The following is an 18405-nucleotide window of genomic DNA, read 5'->3' as shown; positions in this document are numbered from 1 at the left end:
GGCCTCCCTCCGCTGCGGCCCCTCCCGTTGCGGGGCACAGGCTCCGGACGCGCAGGCCCAGCGGCCATGGCTCACGGGCCCAGCCGCTCCGCGGCACGTGGGATCCTCCCAGACCGGGGCACGAACCCGGCTCCCCTGCATCGGCAGGCGGACGCGCAACCACTGCGCCACCAGGGAAGCCCGCCCTTTTCTTTTTAACAAGAGGTGTGCATCTGAATCACCTGGGGTGCTCTGTCAAAATTCAGATGCCCAGACTTCCTAGACCAGAGCCGCTAGGGGCAAAGATCAGGCATGTGAATTTTGAAAAAAACCAAAAAACCAAAAACAAACTCTAGGAGATTCTTAGGTACAACCCTGGTTATTTGTTCACGGAGCACCTGGACATCGAGGGCCCAGTCTGTGCCATCCGCTGTCCCGGACCTGGGGGGTACAGTACTGGGTGACGTGGCCCCGTCCTTGTGGAGTTGACATGCTAGAGGGGTGACCGACAATAAGCCAGCAAGCATGTAAGTCCATACACAAATCATAATCCCCGATGGTAATAAGCGCTAGAAGAAAAATAAATGAGGCAGGGGGGTCGGGGAAGGCCTCTCCGAGCAAGGGTCGTCCAAGCTGGGACCCAGATGACAGGAAGGAGCAGGCCACGTCAAGGTCAGTGGTGAGAGCACCCCGTGCAGAGGCATGTTTACTGACGTGGAAGCTGCAGCCTCCTGTCAGCTGCGGACCCACACTCTCATCAAAACCCGTTTACAGGTCCTGGCTACACAGGAAATGCTGAGGAGAGGCCAGTGGTGTCACAATTGTCCTCTTTGGCTCTCAGGAAATTCAACAGGTGGCTGGAATAAAGGGATTTTAGAAAATGTACATCTGTCAGGGACCTCAGAGTTCCCTGGTCCAGCTTCCTCAGTGAACAGATGGGGAAACTGAGGCTCAGCAAGAGGCAGTGATTTACTTTGGTGTGGCATCTCAGTTCTGAAAGGGTTCAACGGGACCAAGACTCCACCATGAGTCACTGTCAGGCCCAATGTCTGCCCTTCCCCCAAAGCCCCTGCTGCTCTTTCTCTCTGTATCAACAACCTGTGTGTTCCAGGTACAAGGCCATGATACACCCAGGGGGCTTGGGTGGTGGGAAAGTGGGGCCTCCCCCCATTGTCTCTCTGAGGGTGGGGAGGTCCTTCCTCCCACACTGGGAAGCCCATCAAAGGTCAGAAAAAAATGGTGCGTGCGATAAGGTCATGGAATTTGGAACTTAGTGGGAGCTGGAATTTCCCTATGTGGAAGGCTGGTCCCCGCCGTCCACCCCTGGTGAGCCTACAGGGGAAGGGTATGGCATATTCCTGGGAGGGGGCGGGTGGCCCAGGCACTCTGGGTCAGAGGACTGACGTCGAGGGGAGGGCAGGGTGGGCAGAGAGAAGGTGGCTGGCTGTCTCTGGAACATTCCTGCCCAGGAGAGGCAAGCTGGGTCACCAGGTCACTCTGCGGACAGACCACCGAAAGAGGCCACTGCTTGTTCTTGCCCAGCCCTTATTTCCACCGTGAATGTGATGTGGACAGGAGGGCGAGGCCAGGGGCTGCGTCAGCACCTTCCCTCGCAGGGCCACCGAGTGAGGAGAGCTCCTGTTCCCTGTACAGCTGTACCCGCTACCCTCTCGGACCAACCACAGCTAAAGCCCTGATAGCTCCTCTCAATCTCCCTCTGAGTTTCCTGGGTAAAACCTGTAGGTAAGACAGGGTGCCCTGGAAGGACGATCTTCTTAATCTTTCTCAGCCACGTTAAGAGTGGAGAGGGGCCGGTAAGTGGGGAAAATCCGGTAGCGACAAAGCAAGTGAAGAGATGATGTGGGCAAGTCAACCCCCTCCCTCTGCCTCAGTCCCCCCAGCTGTAAGCAGGGGCCGGGGTGGTGGTGGTGCAAGCACTCACCCGGACAATGTCCTCTGGTTGTTAAGAAGCTCAGCTTCACCTGTGAAGGTGCTTTCTGCATGAAGTGCTCCACACCTCGAGCGATGGGCACCAGCTGGACGCATGGTGGGTGGGGGAGCCAAAGACAGCACGCGGCTGATGCTCACGACCAGCTCTTGCGCAAGCAAAGAGGACGTTGGGCCCTCGTGTGCCCCTTTATAAGGTCTGCCAGGCTTCTGAGGCAGAGGGAGGTGACTGACTTGCCCACATCATCTCTGGACTTGCTTTGTCGCTACCTGCCTTCTAAGGGCTGCACCCTCCCTGGCAAGCACTACAATTCCCCGGAAGGAGCCTTGGAAAGGAAGTCCAGGGCAGTGTGATGGAGATGCCCAAGCACCTGGGAACTTCTGTGTAGCCAGCTCTTTTCATCAGTGATCAGGGCCCCTGGGGGCTTGGGCAATCGGTCTGGTCCAGTGGGCCGTGATGGGGAGGCGGGGAGGTTGGCTTACTTCAGGCTCCCAGTGGCCTCTCTCCCTCGAGCGTCCAGACCCTCAGCTGGCCCTGCCCTTCCTTCTGCAAGCTGCAAGGACCCAGGGTGGGGCAGAGGAGGATGCCGTCAAGGGTGTAATAAACGACTTATTGACTGGCAAGCAGAGTTCTCAGGGCTCGGAGAATGACCTTCCAGCAATTATGCCCTCCACCGCCTGCCCAAGGCCCCTCCTGCTCTGTGGAGACTCAGGTCTGGCTCGGCCCCTTCCCCCCAGACCACTGGACCTGCAGGGGCCTGAGGGGTGCAGACAACCCCCTGCAGCTGCTAATGCTCCTCCCCAGGTGCCCACATGAACACACACCCTCTTGGACCAATCCTTAAAATGGCACAGGCTGTGAAGAGAGGGGCCGGCTGATCGTGCTGGCTGTGACCAGCCTGTGGGAAAAGCCCAGTTCTGCCCAACAATCCACAGCACTTTACTGAGGCCAGAATCACATCAGTGGGGGATTCTGTATTTTACAAAGCAGCTCCGAGTTCTGTTCCATCACTCCACCAGTTATCACCAAGCAGCTAGCGCTCACGGGGACATCCAGGGAGGCACACAGGGGATAAGCCCTGATTCCGGCCCTGGAGAGTGGATGCAGAGTGGGCTCCTGGAAAGAGCACTGAATTTGGAGTCCAGAGGCTAGGGTTAGACCTAGACTAGACTCTGACCCAAAAGCTGGGAGGCTGGCGGCTGGGTGGGGGGGTCACTTCACTTTCCCTGAGCCCCATTTTGCTCCTCTGCTAGGACCTTCCTCCCAGAGTCATTACAAAGCCTACATGACACAATGTGTTTGAACTGGCCAATGTGGGCACAAGAGCAGGCCCAGAGCGGGAGGGAGGCCAGGGGCTCAGAGGGCCTGAAACACACTTGGCGGGCAGACGGAGTATATGTGGATGGGAACCTCACAGGTCAAGGAAACAGCAAATAAAGCAACCACCTCAGCATCTTCCACAGTTCTGTATAGAATGGAGTGTGTGTGTGTGTGTGTTTATGTGTGTGTGCACACATGTGTGTGTTCCAAGGGACTGGAAAAGAGGATCCAAGACCCATCTGAGTCCCAAGGAGCAACGTGCAGAGCCTGTAAGTAAATAATAAATAACATATTCCACATGATGCAATGCCCTTTGCACACATGAACTAATTATGATGTTTGTCCCACCTTTTGTCTGTGTGGCCAGTGGTGTAGGATTCATTATCCCCCATTTGACAGAAGACGAAAGCAAGGCCCAGAGGGCTGTAGGACCACACGAAGCCAGGAGTCACAATTTAAGCCAGGGCAGGGATGGCACTTGGGGTCCTGTCCCTCTCCTCTCCATCTTCCTCGGGGGCAGCACAGAGAATCTGTCTCCCCACACAGGGCTCACTGCTTGGATCTATAAGCAGAGTGGGAAGGGGCACCTGATGAGGAAGCAGAATGTATTCAAGAGGCCATGAAAAAAGAATGAGAAGAGAGGTCTGGGTCTGGCCTGGTCTTATATCCATTTCTTTCTTACATGAAAGGTTGCATCCTATAGATTCTATTTTGTGGTTTGCCTCTTTTACTTGTCAGTATGTCCTAGGAATCTCTCCATATCAGTTCTTGAAGAGTTCTAGCATCATGTTTTTAGAGCTGCATAGTACTCCAGTGTGTGGTTGTACCATAGTTTATTCCGCTCCTCTACTGGGGTGTTCAGTTGTTTCCAATATTTTGCCATTACAAATAACGCTGTAATGAATCACCATGCGCATAAGCATTTTTGTATTGATAAAGGTATATCTTAAGAGTAGATTTCTAGAAGTAGGATTGTTGGGCCAGAAAATAAAGTGTACATGCAGTTTTGTTATGTATTGCCATATTAGTTCTCCAAAGGATTCTACCAATTTGCATTTCCTCCAGCAGTGTCTGGAAGTGCTGTTCCGCATAGCCTCCCCAATGGAATGTGTGGTCACAATTTTTAATTTTTTCCAGTCTTGTACATAAGAAATGGTATCTCAGAGTTGTTTTAATTTGTGTCTTTCTAATTATGAGTTGTAACATTTTTTTCATGTGTTTGAGGGTCACTGTTACATCTTATTTTGTGAATTGTCTGTTCATGTCTTTTTCCCACTTTTTAATCAGATTTTGGGGTCCTCTGTTCCTCAATATTTTAGAGTGCCTTATGTATTAGGGATATTAGTCTTTTGTCTGTGGCATATGTTATGAACATTTTCTCTTAGTTTGTCTAATATTTTGTCCTTTGACTTTCCTTAGGGTGCTTTATTGTAAAGATTTTTTTAATTTTATGTAATAAAATTTATCAATTTTTAATTTTATCATCCTGGATTTTGAGCCACAGTTAGAATGCCTTTCCCTGTCCCAAAATTAAAGAGAAATTCACCTGAGTTTCCATCTAATACTACATGTATGGTATGACTGTTTACATTTAGATCCCTAATCCATTTAAAGTTTATTTTTCTGTTTGGTGTGAAATATGAATCAAAGTTTATCATATTCTAAATGGCTACTCAGTTGTCCCAGCACCTTTTTTTTTGAGTTTTCTAGTGTTATTTATTTTAATATCATGCAGAATACAGAGAGGGCAATATCTTGTTCCCAACGCTTTTGTGATTGGCTAATCAACAAGTTATAACTAAGGGTAGCTGTATTCTAAGAAGCAGGTCAGAGGGACGCAATGGCCAGCACCATTTATTTAAAAGTCTATCTATCCCAGTGATCTGGGATACCACCCTAGCATATACCACATTTCCACATGCATTTGGGTCTAATTCTGGGCTTCCTCTTATCTTTGAGGGGCCTATCTGCCAATTCAGGCACCAGCTCCACATTATTTTAATTATAGAGGCGTTCTAGTATGTTTTAATACCTGGTAGGGATAGTTTTACTTCTTCTTTACCCATTCTTGTGCCTCTAATTGATCTCTCTTGTTTAATTACATTGGATAATACTTCCAGCACAGTGTTGGATGGTAAGAGACGGTGAGCGTCCGTGCTTTATTACTGATCTTAATGGAAGTGCCTTTAGCGTTTCCTCATTAAATAAGATACTGGCTTTAGGACTAGGATGTATATACATATAAATATATGTGTGTGTGTGTGTGTGTGTGTGTATTTTATTATACTTAAAACTTTCCCTTAATCCCTATTTCCTTGAATGTTTATATCATGAATAGGTGTTGAATTTTGTCCGAGGCTTTTTCAGCATTTGTAGATATAATCATATGATTTTTGTTTCTTTAGATTCATTAATATGGTATATGATATTAATTTGGCACATGCTATTAATATTAATAGATTAATTTTGAATCAACCTTTCTTTTCTAGAATTAATAAGGGGACTTCCCTGGTGGTGTAATGGTTAAGAATCTGCCTGCTAATGCAGGGGACATGGGCTTCAGCCCTGGTCTGGGAAGATCCCACGTGCCGCGGAACAACTAAGCCTGTGCGCCGTAACTACTGAGCCTGTGCTCTAGAGCCCGTGAGCCACAACTACTGAGCCCGCGTGCCACAACTACTGAAGCCCGCGCACCTAGAGCCTGTGCTCTGCAACAAGAGAAGCCACCGCAATGAGAAGCCCACACCGCAACGAAGAGTAGCCCCCGCTTGCCGCGACTAGAGAAAGTCCGCAAGCAGCAACAAAGATCCCAACGCAGCCAAAAATAAATTAATTAATTAATTTAAAAAATAGAATAAATAAGATTTAGTCATTATATATTATTTTCTTCAAAAAAAGGGAGGGATGGAATTGGATACCAATGATGACAGCTACAATTTACCAAACAATTTCTCTGTCCTCTGTATGCATTATTGTCTGATTCAATCCTCAAGATACCTATGTGAAGCAGGCTTTATCATCCCTATTTCACAGATGAGGAAACTGAAATTAACAATGGTGAAGTAGCCTGGCCAACATCACACAGCTAGCAAATAAAAGAGACAGGGCTGGATCTTGGGTCTCAGTGATTCCAAAGGCCTTAGTACTACATAGGCAGCATTATTTAGCTGTTATTTGGATATATTAAAAATGCTTATTATGGGCTTCCCTGGTGGCGCAGTGGTTGAGAGTCCGCCTGCCGATGCAGGGGACACGGGTTCGTGCCCTGGTCAGAGAAGATCCCACATGCCGCGGAGCGGCTGGGCCCGTGAGCCATGGCCGCTGAGCCTGCGCGTCCAGAGCCTGTGCTCCCTAACGGGAGAAGCCAAAACTGTGAGAGGCCCGCGTACCGCAAAAAAAAAAAAAAAAAAAAAAAAAGGAAAAGAAAAAAAGAAAAAGCTTTCGACAAAATTCAACACCAATTTATGATAAAAACCAAGCTTATTATTTGATAAGGTGTTGGAAGGGGAACACCTCTGTAGGAACTGGGGGGAGGGCCTGCCCCTACTTCCCAGAACCCTGAGCTGCCCTCCTCAGCCCATCCTGCCCGAGGTCAGCAAAGGAAAGTTGTGATGGGCTGTGAGGGCTGCCGACCATGCGGGCTGCCCCAAGGCCAGGCAGCAAGCAGCCCTCAAGGCCTGCCACGTCCCCTTCCAATCTCAGCCTTGATCGGTCCCAGCATTTATGTCTCAGGCTCCAGACAGTGTGGGAACAACTCGGAGAATGAAGACGGGTCCAGGGAGGTGCTGGGCTGTGAGGGAACAAAGCAGAGGGAAGAAAACCCTAACCTCCACTCCCTGCTGGTCCTGACTGTCCTGTTTTCTAAGAACAGGCAGCCGGCCGAGGGATTATGTAACTTCTGGTGGGCATGGCAGATGGCGTGCTGGCTTGGACACTTCAAACCCAGCACTGACACTAACCTTCCCTGACGTGGCACCCCGGCCTCCCCTACTCTGGGGTGTGGAGCAGAGGATGGGAAGCGACCCAAACTCTTGTCATCTACCTCAATAGCCGTGGCCATCTAGGCCACGGGGAGAAGCCAGGGCCCACCCACCAGCGGGAGGTTCCAGCCAGGGAAGTGGAAACGCAGGCCCTCTCTTGCCTGCCCCACAGCGAACAGCTCTCTGCACAGCCCCTGGGGGAACAGAACCTGCTGTGCTGGCCTCCTTCCACCTCAGATCAGTGGCCCCTGAGGTTTGGAGAAGTTTCCAAAGCACTTGTCCAGGCATTTTCTCCCTGGGCCCTACCTAGTGTTCAGCTTCTTTTATTCCTTTTGCTGATGGGTAAACTGAGGCTCAGAGAGGGTAAGTGATTTGCCTGTCACACAAAGACAGATCTGGCCCTACATTTTCCTGCTGGTGCATCCCACTCTGTACAGACACAGTTGGCCTTAGGGCTGAAGATTCCAGACTCCTAGTCCAGTGCTCTTTCCAAATGCTATGACAATGCAGGCTTCTCCTCAGGTGGCTCACCAAGTCACCCTGTGGGCCATCCTGAACTTTATGTCTGATACTCCCCATGTCAAGAGGGGAATATTGGAAAGAAAGGAGGGGTGTAACCAGCGATTTGCAGATTGATTTCCTCCCAGGTAGAAAGAAAAGGGAGCTGATCTTTACTGACCATGCCTCATCTCATTTTCATCTCCCCAACAACCAATCAGGACCCCCATTTCACAGTGAGGCAATGCAGGCTAGGGGAATTACAGCTAGTGTCAGAGCCAGGACTTGAACCCAGTTTACTGATTCTAGGGCAAACCCTCTTCCACTGGACAGATGAGGACACTGAAGCCCAGAGAGGGAAAGGGACTAGATCAATGCCACACAGCAGATTAGCTGCTGGCTAGGATTAGAATCCGGGTTTCCCACTCCTCAGCTTAGGACTCTTTCTGTATGTGTGTGTCTGTACAGAGTGGGACAAACCAGCAGGAAAATGTGGGGCCTCACATTTGCAACAGGGGTTGCTGTGTCCATCAGCTCCGGCTATCTCGGGCTGCCAGGCAGGAGTTCCAGATGAACCTGTGTTAGGGGCTCCTGGCAAGGGCCGGCGGGTGCCCAGCTGTGAGCGTGGCAGTGGGCCCAGGACTACTGCTGCCTCGGCTAAGGGCCTGGGGGTGTTTAATCTCCCAGGGATGCTCCCTGAATGTTAACACTGGACGCAGTGCCAAGGGGAGCCTGGCTTAGCCAGACTCTGCAGCCAACACTGCTCCCCTGTATCAAAACCAGCTCCTGCCAAGATGCTGCTGGCAGTTGCTCTGGAGGGCTGAGGCCTCCAGTCAGACTCTGCCCATGAACCTTCAGATATACTGTCTCAGCCCACACCTGCTCCCAGGCCCCAGGGCCAGTGTCCCTGCAAAGGACATTCTCTTGAGCCGCTATAAGGCAAGGTGGAGGGGAATGATCAATGGGCTTGGGACTGCAAATAGGAAACAAACATCTTTTTTTGTTTGTCTGTTTGTGTTTGTTTCTTTGGCTGTGGCGCCTGTGGGATTTTAGTTCCGTAACCAGGGACCAAACCAGAACCCTCAGCAATGAGAGCACAGAGTCCTAACCACTGGACCCCCAGGGAATTCCCAGGAAACAAACATCTTTAAAGGGCTTGGACCAGCCAGCCATGGCTTGTGAAGGCCACCTTGCAGATAAGTACAAAGTTTACCAGCCCAGCAAATATCTGCTAGTCTGCTTTCTCCACACAAAGGGGCAGAGGGCAGTTGACGGCAGTCCTTGATTAATTCTTTGTGGTTCCACTGGATTTAGTGAGTAAATTCTTTGCTACCTAGGGGCTCTGACCACTGAAGACTTGGCTGTGACATCCATGGTACCCTGTGCATAGTAAGTGATCAAAGATGGAAAGCAGGAGAGAATGAAGGGAGAGAGGTAGGCAGAGCAGGGGAGGGGTGGGGCTGTAAGCAAAGCAACGAGAATCTTCTAATTCTTTGGTTGTGCATCTACAGTAGCAAGTCCAAAGCGTGGCAGGGAGTGAGTCACAGCAACCTCTTGGGTGAGGAAGGCTTGTGTGAGTTCCTCATTCATCTGTTCTACAAGTGTTTATCAAGCACTCTTTGTGTTCCAGGAACTGTGCTGGGTGCCAGGGACATGCGAGTGAGCAAAATCAGACAAATCAGACCCAGGCTCCCTAGGCACCTAGTGTCACAGTTGCTCTCCTGTCATCTAGTTGTTTCAATCCCATCCTGTCTCAACCCGCTGACCCTGCCTCCTTGTCCCCAGGACCCTGGCTTGGGTGACAGTTAACAGAAGGGTGGGAACCTGCCCCATAAGACATACCCCACCCCACCCCAGGTCACTCCTCTGTCTCTGAGTCTCTGTCCTGCTGTTTCACAGAATGACCAAAGGTGGGATGGAGGAGGGGAGCCAGGAACAACATTCCCAGAATCCCGACTCAACTTCTTATAAGCTCTGGATCCTCCATGGGTGCCCAGGCCCAGGCTGGGCAGGCGGGCGCCTCTGATTGCATTACAGAGCTGCTTGCCTTCGGCTCTGTCTCCTGACTCCAGTAATGCCTCCAGACACCACTCAGGGCCTCTGGGGGTTGCAGCCTCCTGGGTGATCTCAGCAGAAGACGTTCCTCCCAGACCCTAGGGATGCTTCCAGATATCCACCAGGCCCAGGTGGGCATCAGGGACCAGAAAAGGCAGTCTCCTTCTTCTTGCCCCTCTCCCTGGCTCTCTGGCCAATAAGGAAACTGCCACCAGGAACTCTCTGTCCCCATGCTTTCCTGCCCAGAAATGTACAGGGAGAGAAGCAGGGCCCAGGCCCAGCCAAGGGGGCAGCCAGACTGGGAGCAGGGAAAGGCAGGCAGGAGGGAGGCCAAGGGGAATCAATGGAACCTACTCTGTGCCAGGACTGCATGTTTATCTCACATCACATCACCATTCAGTGAAGTCAGCGGGGTCATCCCCACCCCACAGATGGGGACGCTGGGGTACACAGAGGTTGAGCCACCTGGCCCAGGCACTCAGTAAGAGTCAAATCCTTTTAATTCCAAAGCCTTGGCTCTTTCGACTAAGAAGGGACCCCTGGCTCCAGAAGTCTTGTTTTACCAAATGATCAGATGGCTGAATTCAGAATCCGTTTCTTGGGTGGATGTGTCAGACATTCCCACCCCACACCTTCATTCCCACCCCACACCTTTGTCCCACTCTGTACACACCCCCTACCAAGAAGGCCCTTTCTGTTCACCCAAGCTCTGCTCATCCTTCCAAAGCCAGTCAAGCACCATCCTCCCCTCCTCCAGGAAGCCTTCCCTGACCAACCACCCAGGCCCACAGGAGCTTCTCTCAACAGCTGAAGGATTTCCTGTTGTTATCACCCAATACTTGGCACCAATAACAATGAGGAGGAGGAGAAGGAGGACAGTGAGTTTTACTGAGCGATTTAGAATGTGCAAAGCATTTGCATTCATTATCCCATTCATCCCCACAAGGATCTGATGAGATTGGTGCTATTACCACTCCCCCTTTACAAATGAAGAAACTAAAGCTCAGAGAGGGTAGACAACTTGCTCTAGGACACATAGCCAGATGCTGGAATAGCCAGGATTTGAACCCAAGTAGTCTGACTGCACAGCCCGCTCTCTAAGCACCATGCCAGATCCCTCCCAGTACACACACATCTTGGCTCATCCTCAAAAGGGCTCCTCTCTGTTGCCCCATCATACACTCCTGTTGCACCCCAGCATCACAGCCCTGGCACGTGGCTCATGCTTCAAGAAGAGACACAAATCAATTCAAGGGTCAGGCCAGTACTTTGCCCACCTCTCACCCCAGAGCCCAGCACATGCTCAGATTGAATGAATGTCCACGTGCACCAAGTTTTAGGGCTCGGTGTGTTCCAACACCCAATGTGGTGACAGGAGTCCTCATTCCCCACGCCCGCGCTCAGCCACCCTCCACCCCTGAGAAATGAAACAGTAGATGGGGTGGCCAGGTCTGGACAGTGTGTTCCTGCCACACTCTCCAGAGGGCCCCCTTGAGCCTTGTGGCGGTGGCAGGGTGGGGCAGCAGTGCCTCTCTGCTCACATGCCCAGGCTGCCTTTGGCGATGGGGTCCTTCTCTGCCTCCCGGGCCCTGCTTGGCATCTGGGGCGCTCAGTCTGTGAGGCAGGAGATGCTCATGAAACAAGAAAAAGGGACCGAGGTCCCAGAGGGTGATTTATAGCTTTGGAGAGAGAGACCCAGGGCCGCATAATACTCACAAGGGCATTCTAGTCGATATATTGAGTTTCTGGAGGGGCCTCTGTAAACACAGTGGTTCTGGGCCGTGGTTACCTCTGTCTCTTGTTGGTTGCTGGGGTCTCTTCACATGGAACCAGACAAAAACCCCAGAGCCCCTAAGAATCATCCTTCCACCTTTCCCCCATCCCAAATTTACAGATGGGACCCAGAGAGGGAAAGGCACTTGCCTAAGGTCACACAGCAGAGAAAGAGCAAAAACCAGAGTCCCCGAACTCGCAGGCCAGGAGCTGCTGGGCCTCCAGGCCCTGAGCCTCCCTGCTTTCTCCTCCCCCCACTACCCTGGAGGAGGACGTCTCTGGCATCGCACGGCTCTCTCCTGAAGAGGCTTTGCCTGAGCGCTCCCTGAGCTCACTGTGTGCCAGGCCCTGTACTTTATAATATATCAGGTCATATGATCCTCAAAACAACCCTTTGAGGACAATATTATTCTTATCATCCCCATTTTACAGATGAGGAAACCGAGGCAGAGCACAGTTACGTGAACTGCCCAAGGCCACAGAGTTAGTAAGTGGCCATGCTGGGGGGCTATGCTAAACTCCTCAGAATCCCAGTTGGCCACACCATGCACCCACAGCTGAGGCCCTGGGGAGGGGCCTCTGTGAGAAGGGGTAGGTAGAGGGGCTGGGGCTTCCTGGAGGTGATGAGAAGTGAGCTTGCCCCCTCCAATTGGCTCATGGAAGTAGCTGGGCTGAGGATTCTGTGCTTCCCTTCTTACCCACTCTGTTCTCTGGTGGGGGCCTGTCAGAAGGCAAAGAAGTATACCTACCCATGCCTCCATCCCCAACATAATCCCTACCATTTCTTAAAAAGCGTTTTCTGGGCGCACTCCATCTTCAAGAACCACAGAGAGCAAATCAAAGAATAAGAAATCTTTTCATCTCCAGTGCAAGAGGTAGCTGAGAGGGGCGGGTCCCCCAAGGCACACCCCTTCAACTGGGCCTGGGAAGGCCAGGATGGAAATATGGCCGAAGGTTGGCTCACAAAGGATTGGTGTCCATGCAGGATAGAGGCCTTGCAGATGCTGACGGGGCCAACTTCTCAAGAGTGGGAGAAGTCTCGGGCCTTCTTCACCCCTGCCCCCATCTTGTCTCCTCTTCAGAAATGCTCTTAGAAAGACCCAAAAAAGAGAGTCAAGGTCTGGCTCACATCACCTCCTCCAGGAAGCCCCAAGGCTCTCTTCCCTGAATAGACAGTTGACCCTTGAACAATACGGGCTTGAACTGTGTAGGTCCACTTACAGGCAGATTTTTTTCAATAAACATAGTACCTGTATTTTCATTTTACAGATCTTTAAATTAATTGTGGGGATGAGTTTATGTTCAATTAGAGATTACAATATGTGGAATCAAAAGAACTAGGGTTTGAGTCCTGATTCTATCCAAACCATTTCAGCTTCCTGCCTTTGGGTGAGTCGCCTATCAATTCCTTTATTTTTGAGGCTGAGATAGCAGACAAGAGGATTTTTAACTGCTGGGGAGTCAGCGCCCCTAACTCCGAGTTGTTCAAAGGTCAGCTATAGTATCGTTGCTCTCATTTGCTACATACAGGGGCTCTCGGAATGTCATTTACCATGTTTTGGAGTGGACATCAGCATCCCTCACACACGGTGACCACCTTGAGGGCTGGGGCCAGGGCTGCTCTGGCTCTGACCCAGGTCTGAGGTGGGCTTCCTAAGTGGCACCCACCTGCCCAGTGGGGTTCTTACAAGGACAAACTGAGGTCTTACGTATGAGGGTTTTATAATCTGTAAAGCAATACGTGTATCGGTGGAGCTGTGATTTTCCTATAGGCCTCTCTGATCCACAACAACACACCTTATCCTAGAGTTAAGGAAGGCAGGGGAACTGGGAAAGCAGGGGAGCCCTTTGTGACCATGGAAATGAGGAACAGTGGAGTCCAGGGCTCATGTATGTGTCCGTGTGTGCATGTGTCCTCTTAATTGCATCCACAAGAGTCCCAGGCCCAGCCGTGCCTGCACATGTTGCTCTCCATGAGGGATGCCACTCACCCAAGCTCTGCTTGCCTCTTCTCCGGCAAATTCCAGTGGACACCCCACTCCCCCTGGGGGGCTGAAGCATGAACCTGACCCAGATCAGAGCAGATCTTCAAACTACAGGCCCTGTCACTGTTCTAGGGAAGCTGGGAGCTGACTGCAGGAGACCGCAGGACTCGGACCCCTGTCCTCCTGGGGGTAGGCACTGAAGCTCCTGGACTGGCTTTAGGGCTTGTCTGTGGCCAATCTGTCCCACCTGCCCTCAGTGGGGGAAGCCAGCTTCCTCCCTTCCACCACAACCCGGCATTCAGACCAAATGGACCAAATCCTGCTCACCTGGGTCCCATCTCAAACAGGCATCCCTAAGAATACGAGAGGAGCTTCCCAAGCCTGGTGGTGACTCACCGTCCCCACACAACACATTCCTATTTACACACAAACACACCACAGCTGCACCCATATGTACACTGCATACCTCCCCCACCCAAACACACACACAGCCACCTATACCACACATCCCATATGCAAAAGGCACAACTCAGCACACACACTCATTCCTCCTGCACACTTCACCTCCACACCCAGCACCCAATGCAGCACCACACCTACCCTCACCTCCCACCGCACACTCCCACCCCCGCCCACCTCCTCCATACACATTCTCACCCCACTCACTCCCCCATGCACGCTCTCACACCCACATCCTGCCTTCCTTGAGAAAAGAGCCGCCCAGCGGCGGGGAAGTTGTGAGGCACTGGGGGCAGCCTGCTCTGGGAGGTGAGAAGGAGGGAGGCTCTGCTGCGAGCTCACTCCCTAACCAACCGTGCCCTGAGAGCTGCGGACTCCTGAAGACTTATTTAGCTCCGCAGGGGAGGGGGTGGAGGGGACTGGCCAGGGGGCCGAGGGGGATCAGGGTGGCTCAGGATAGGAAGGGAAGAGGCAGCGGGCGGTGCCGAAGTGCACGTAACCCCCAGGTACCCGCGCTGAATCAGCCCACCAGGCGGAGATGCTAACCGGGCCGCTGTGTCCGCAAGGGTAAATTCGGAAGCTTCCAGCAATCCAGGGCTTTGGGAGAGAAGGAAGAGGAAACAAAAGGGGTAGGGCAGGGGGAGCGGGGAGGCGGCTGATTTATGCCAGCACTTCAGCAAATGTTTTCGCTGCCATTAGCCTCGCCGAAGCTGAGGATAGGAGAGAAAGGGGCGCCACGGGGTACCGGTGGTCGGGCCTCGCCAGGGCTTGTCTGCTCTGCGGGGTCGTGGGGGGCAGCGGCTGGCACGGAGGACGGGGTCTCACCTAGCCCCGACTCGCCAAAATGCACTAGGTCAGGTGGGGGAGAAACTCCCCGGGCTCCTGCAGCACCCGGCTGAGTGCAGGCCCAAGGGCGGCAGGAGGTGGCGGCCCAGGCCCAACTTTAGAAGCAAATCAAAAGGATGGAGGGCACACATTCCCTCCACCCTTCTGAAACTGCCCTTCCTCATATTATTCTAATTATGGTATTCTAAATTTTCCTTTAAAAAAAGGAAACAAACAGAAAAGCACAGAACACACTTGTTTGGTTTCATTTTGCCTTCACAGCTTTAATGATTCCATTTGTGGAAGCTGTTTAGAAAACTGGGGAGGAGGAAGAGGAGGAGGAAGAGGCCAGAATCACCAGCTCTGGCCTCAGCGGCCAACTTCCTCCTCTCTGCCCCTGGGTGCCAGCCTGCCTAGGCAGCAGTTTCTCTGTACTCCCCAGCCCCACGAGGGCAACCCCTAAACCCCAACCTATGACCCCTGCCTCGCCTCCCTTTCCGCCAGGCCTCAGGGTGCTCCAAGGTCCCTCCTTGCTACTCCAACCCCAGCGATAAGGTTCAAATGACCATATGTTTGGCCAGCAGGCCCGGGAAGAGGCTCCAAGATGGGCCAATGAGAATCACCATCCAAGCACTTGGAATGTAAGAGATCCACCTCCCCTCCAGCCTCATCCCCAAAGTCCTAGGCAGCCCAGACCCTCCGTAGAAGACATTGCTGGTAAAAGGGAAGGAGAAGTGGTAGGCAGACCTGACGACGTGGTCTGACAGCCAGGAACAGGCCATAGTACCTCAGTCCAGGAGAAACTCAACAACAAAGTGAGTGCAGGAGATGAGCCCCCAAAGCTTCAAAATAAAAAAGTAAAAACCTATTTTGCCCCCAACTATACAAATGGGTACAGAGCTCTGAGGCTGGCTTGTGATTTATCTCACCTGGGGCAGGTGGGGGCTTTTGCTGAGAGGATCAGTGTTGGAAGGCTACCTTTGGGCACTTGCCTGGTCTCAGGGTCTCACCTTGACCTTTGGTCCAGCCCTGTTCCACCTCTCTCCCAGGTCCCTGCTCCCAACTTCTTTCCACCATCTCCCAGCAAGTCCCAGTCTAACTCAGCTACCAAACCTACTTCATCTTTAGCTGCCTGCCTTAGCTGGGCCTTGATTTCAGAATCTCAATCCCAGACCCATGCGGCCAGTCTGCAGCCCGGGTGGAATAAGGGAGCCACAACTAGAATGAGGTTTATGAGCCCTGAGTTCAAATGTCAGCTCTATCCCTGAGTCCCAGTGTAGTCCTGGGCCAGTCAGGGCCCTTCCCAAAGCTTCAGCAGTTAAATAAGTGGATTGGAAGAGAGAGGAATTGTTTCATCCTATGGAATTCCCAGTTTGTGGGGTGGGGAGAGAAATTACATACAAAATTCCTCCCCTACAGTGGTACTTTCACTTTAATGAGAAAACCCAGTAAGACGCTCTTGATTTTCCATTTGTTTAAGTGAAATGGGCATTTGGTACAGAGTAGAGGAAGACAAGGACAGGCCACCACCACACACACACACACACACACACACACACACACACACACACAGCAAAGACACGAGGAAAACTCCGATTTTAACTGCACCTTAAAAAGAAGCACTATCATGACACCTTGGTTCCTTCTCAACCATCCCAGCCAGAGGCCAAGGAAAGGCTCATTAAAAGCTCCAGGAGGGCTTCCCTGGTGGCGCAGTGGTTGCGCGTCCGCCTGCCGATGCAGGGGAACCGAGTTCGCGCCCCGGTCTGGGAGGATCCCACGTGCCGCGGAGCGGCTGGGCCCGTGAGCCATGGCCGCTGAGTCTGCGCGTCCGGAGCCTGTCCCCCGCAACGGGAGAGGCCACAACAGAGGGAGGCCCACATACCACAAAAAAAAAAAAAAAAAAGCTCCAGGAAAGGCTGAGGGGTGGGTGGGAGGAGATTCCCAGGGCTAGCCTGGGTTTCTGAAGTGGCCTCTCCTGGCCAGTCACTTGCTGAAATCTTCTAAGAGTCTCGGTTTATGGTTCCAGGCTTGATTTCTCCACCATCAAACTTTATGGCTTAAAAAAAAATTCTCAGTGCTGGAAAGGGAACTCATTCCCATATTCACTGGGAATGGGGGTAGGGGAAAGGAGAGAGAGGTGCCTGCCCCTTGAGGAGAGCTTGGACACACCCAAGAAGGAGCTTCGCCCTCCCATGGATGGGGCCACAGGAGGAGTCCAAAGTGGCCTGAATCAGCCCGCTATTGGACAGGAGCCCTGGATACAAATCTGCGATCTGCGGTCACGTGAAGGCAAGATTTGAGGAAAGGCAACATCCTGGACTTTGTTTTCCCCATCTGTGCAATGGAGCTCATGAGGAATCACTGGGAAGACCTAGAGAACATTCTGAAAAATGTTCTGTGCCTGTGGTATTAGAGTACAAGGGCTGTGTAGGAGGAAGGGGCATGTTCTCTCTCCTGAAGGCAGGTTTCTGAGGGCAAAGGGAAGGCAGCAGGCTGACCCCACCAGTTGGCCCCTCTCCAGGCTGGTGGACAGGCAACCCCTGCTGCGCTAAGTAATGAGCACAATTCCAAGGCCAGTTCTGCTCGCTAGTGAGAAATCAAAGCCCGGTATTAGCCACCCATTTCTGGCTGGGCACCAATTGTGCTCAAATCCATCAAAGCCCAGGGCCTGGGGTTTCTTCTGGGGAAGGTGGGGGCCAGAGGCTTTGTTAAGCAGGCAAGGCAGGCCACCCCCAGCCTCCCCAGCAGAGCCTACTCTGCAGCTCTGGAGAACTCTAGGCCAACCAGTCTTGTCTTTCTCCTGCCTCCCTCCCCAGCTCCCCACCCTCAGTAACCCCAGTATTTATTCCTGATACCCTTGCCCTGCCGCTCCAAACACACCTTCCCAAGACCCAATCCTGCCCATATGCCATTTACAGAGACTTCACCCAACCCTCCAATCACCTCCCCTCAAACACCCCCAAACCAGAAACCAACACCCCAACCCTGCACCTCCCACACCCAACTGCACTCTTTAAAACAAAGTTGGTCACTCAGCAGCCTGCTTCCTCCCCCATCATTACCTTCCAACTTCAAAACACTGCTGTAAATACCAGAGTCTGCCCAAATCATAATTAACGTGGATCAAATGATTGTGTCGTAACTTTACAACACAGGGCTGGCAAAAAAACAAAAAAGTGGAGTATGTGCTAAAACCAAGCCCTCACTCCTGGGCCATGGGAATCATTAATTCCAGAGTGAGGAATAGCTGACTATAAGTGGGGGAGGCGGGCGTGGGACGTTCGGGGCGGGCGCGGGGGGAGGAGGGCGTTGGACGTCAACATCCAAGCGGAAGGTAGAGGGGGTTGGGCTGCGTCATCTGTCCACTTTGTGCGCCAGTTTTCGGAGTCAATGCAGGATGCGGCCCACGCCCACCCAACCTCGGAAGCCCGGTGCTTGGTTTCTGGGGGGAGATAAGGCTGCGAGAGCGAGAGCGAGAGCGAGAGCGAGAGCGAGAGCGAGAGCGCGAGCGCGAGAGAGCGAGAGCGCGAGAGAGCGAGAGAGCGAGAGAGCGAGAGAGCGAGAGAGCGAGAGAGCGAGA

At 52.3% G+C, this 18405-nt stretch overlaps 1 protein-coding gene across 2 annotated transcripts in view; it reads right to left on the bottom strand.

The window, feature by feature from the left end:
• The window catches only part of UNC5B (unc-5 netrin receptor B), an 85614-nt gene that overhangs the window by 65367 nt on the left and 1842 nt on the right, over positions 1 to 18405 (bottom strand). The gene's annotated exons all lie outside the window — the stretch shown is intronic.

This window comes from Physeter macrocephalus, chromosome 20 (assembly GCF_002837175.3).
Source record: "Physeter macrocephalus isolate SW-GA chromosome 20, ASM283717v5, whole genome shotgun sequence".
Lineage (NCBI taxonomy): Eukaryota > Metazoa > Chordata > Mammalia > Artiodactyla > Physeteridae > Physeter > Physeter macrocephalus.
The sequence above is the reverse complement of the archived record's forward strand: the minus strand, read 5'-3'. Positions and strand labels throughout refer to the sequence as shown.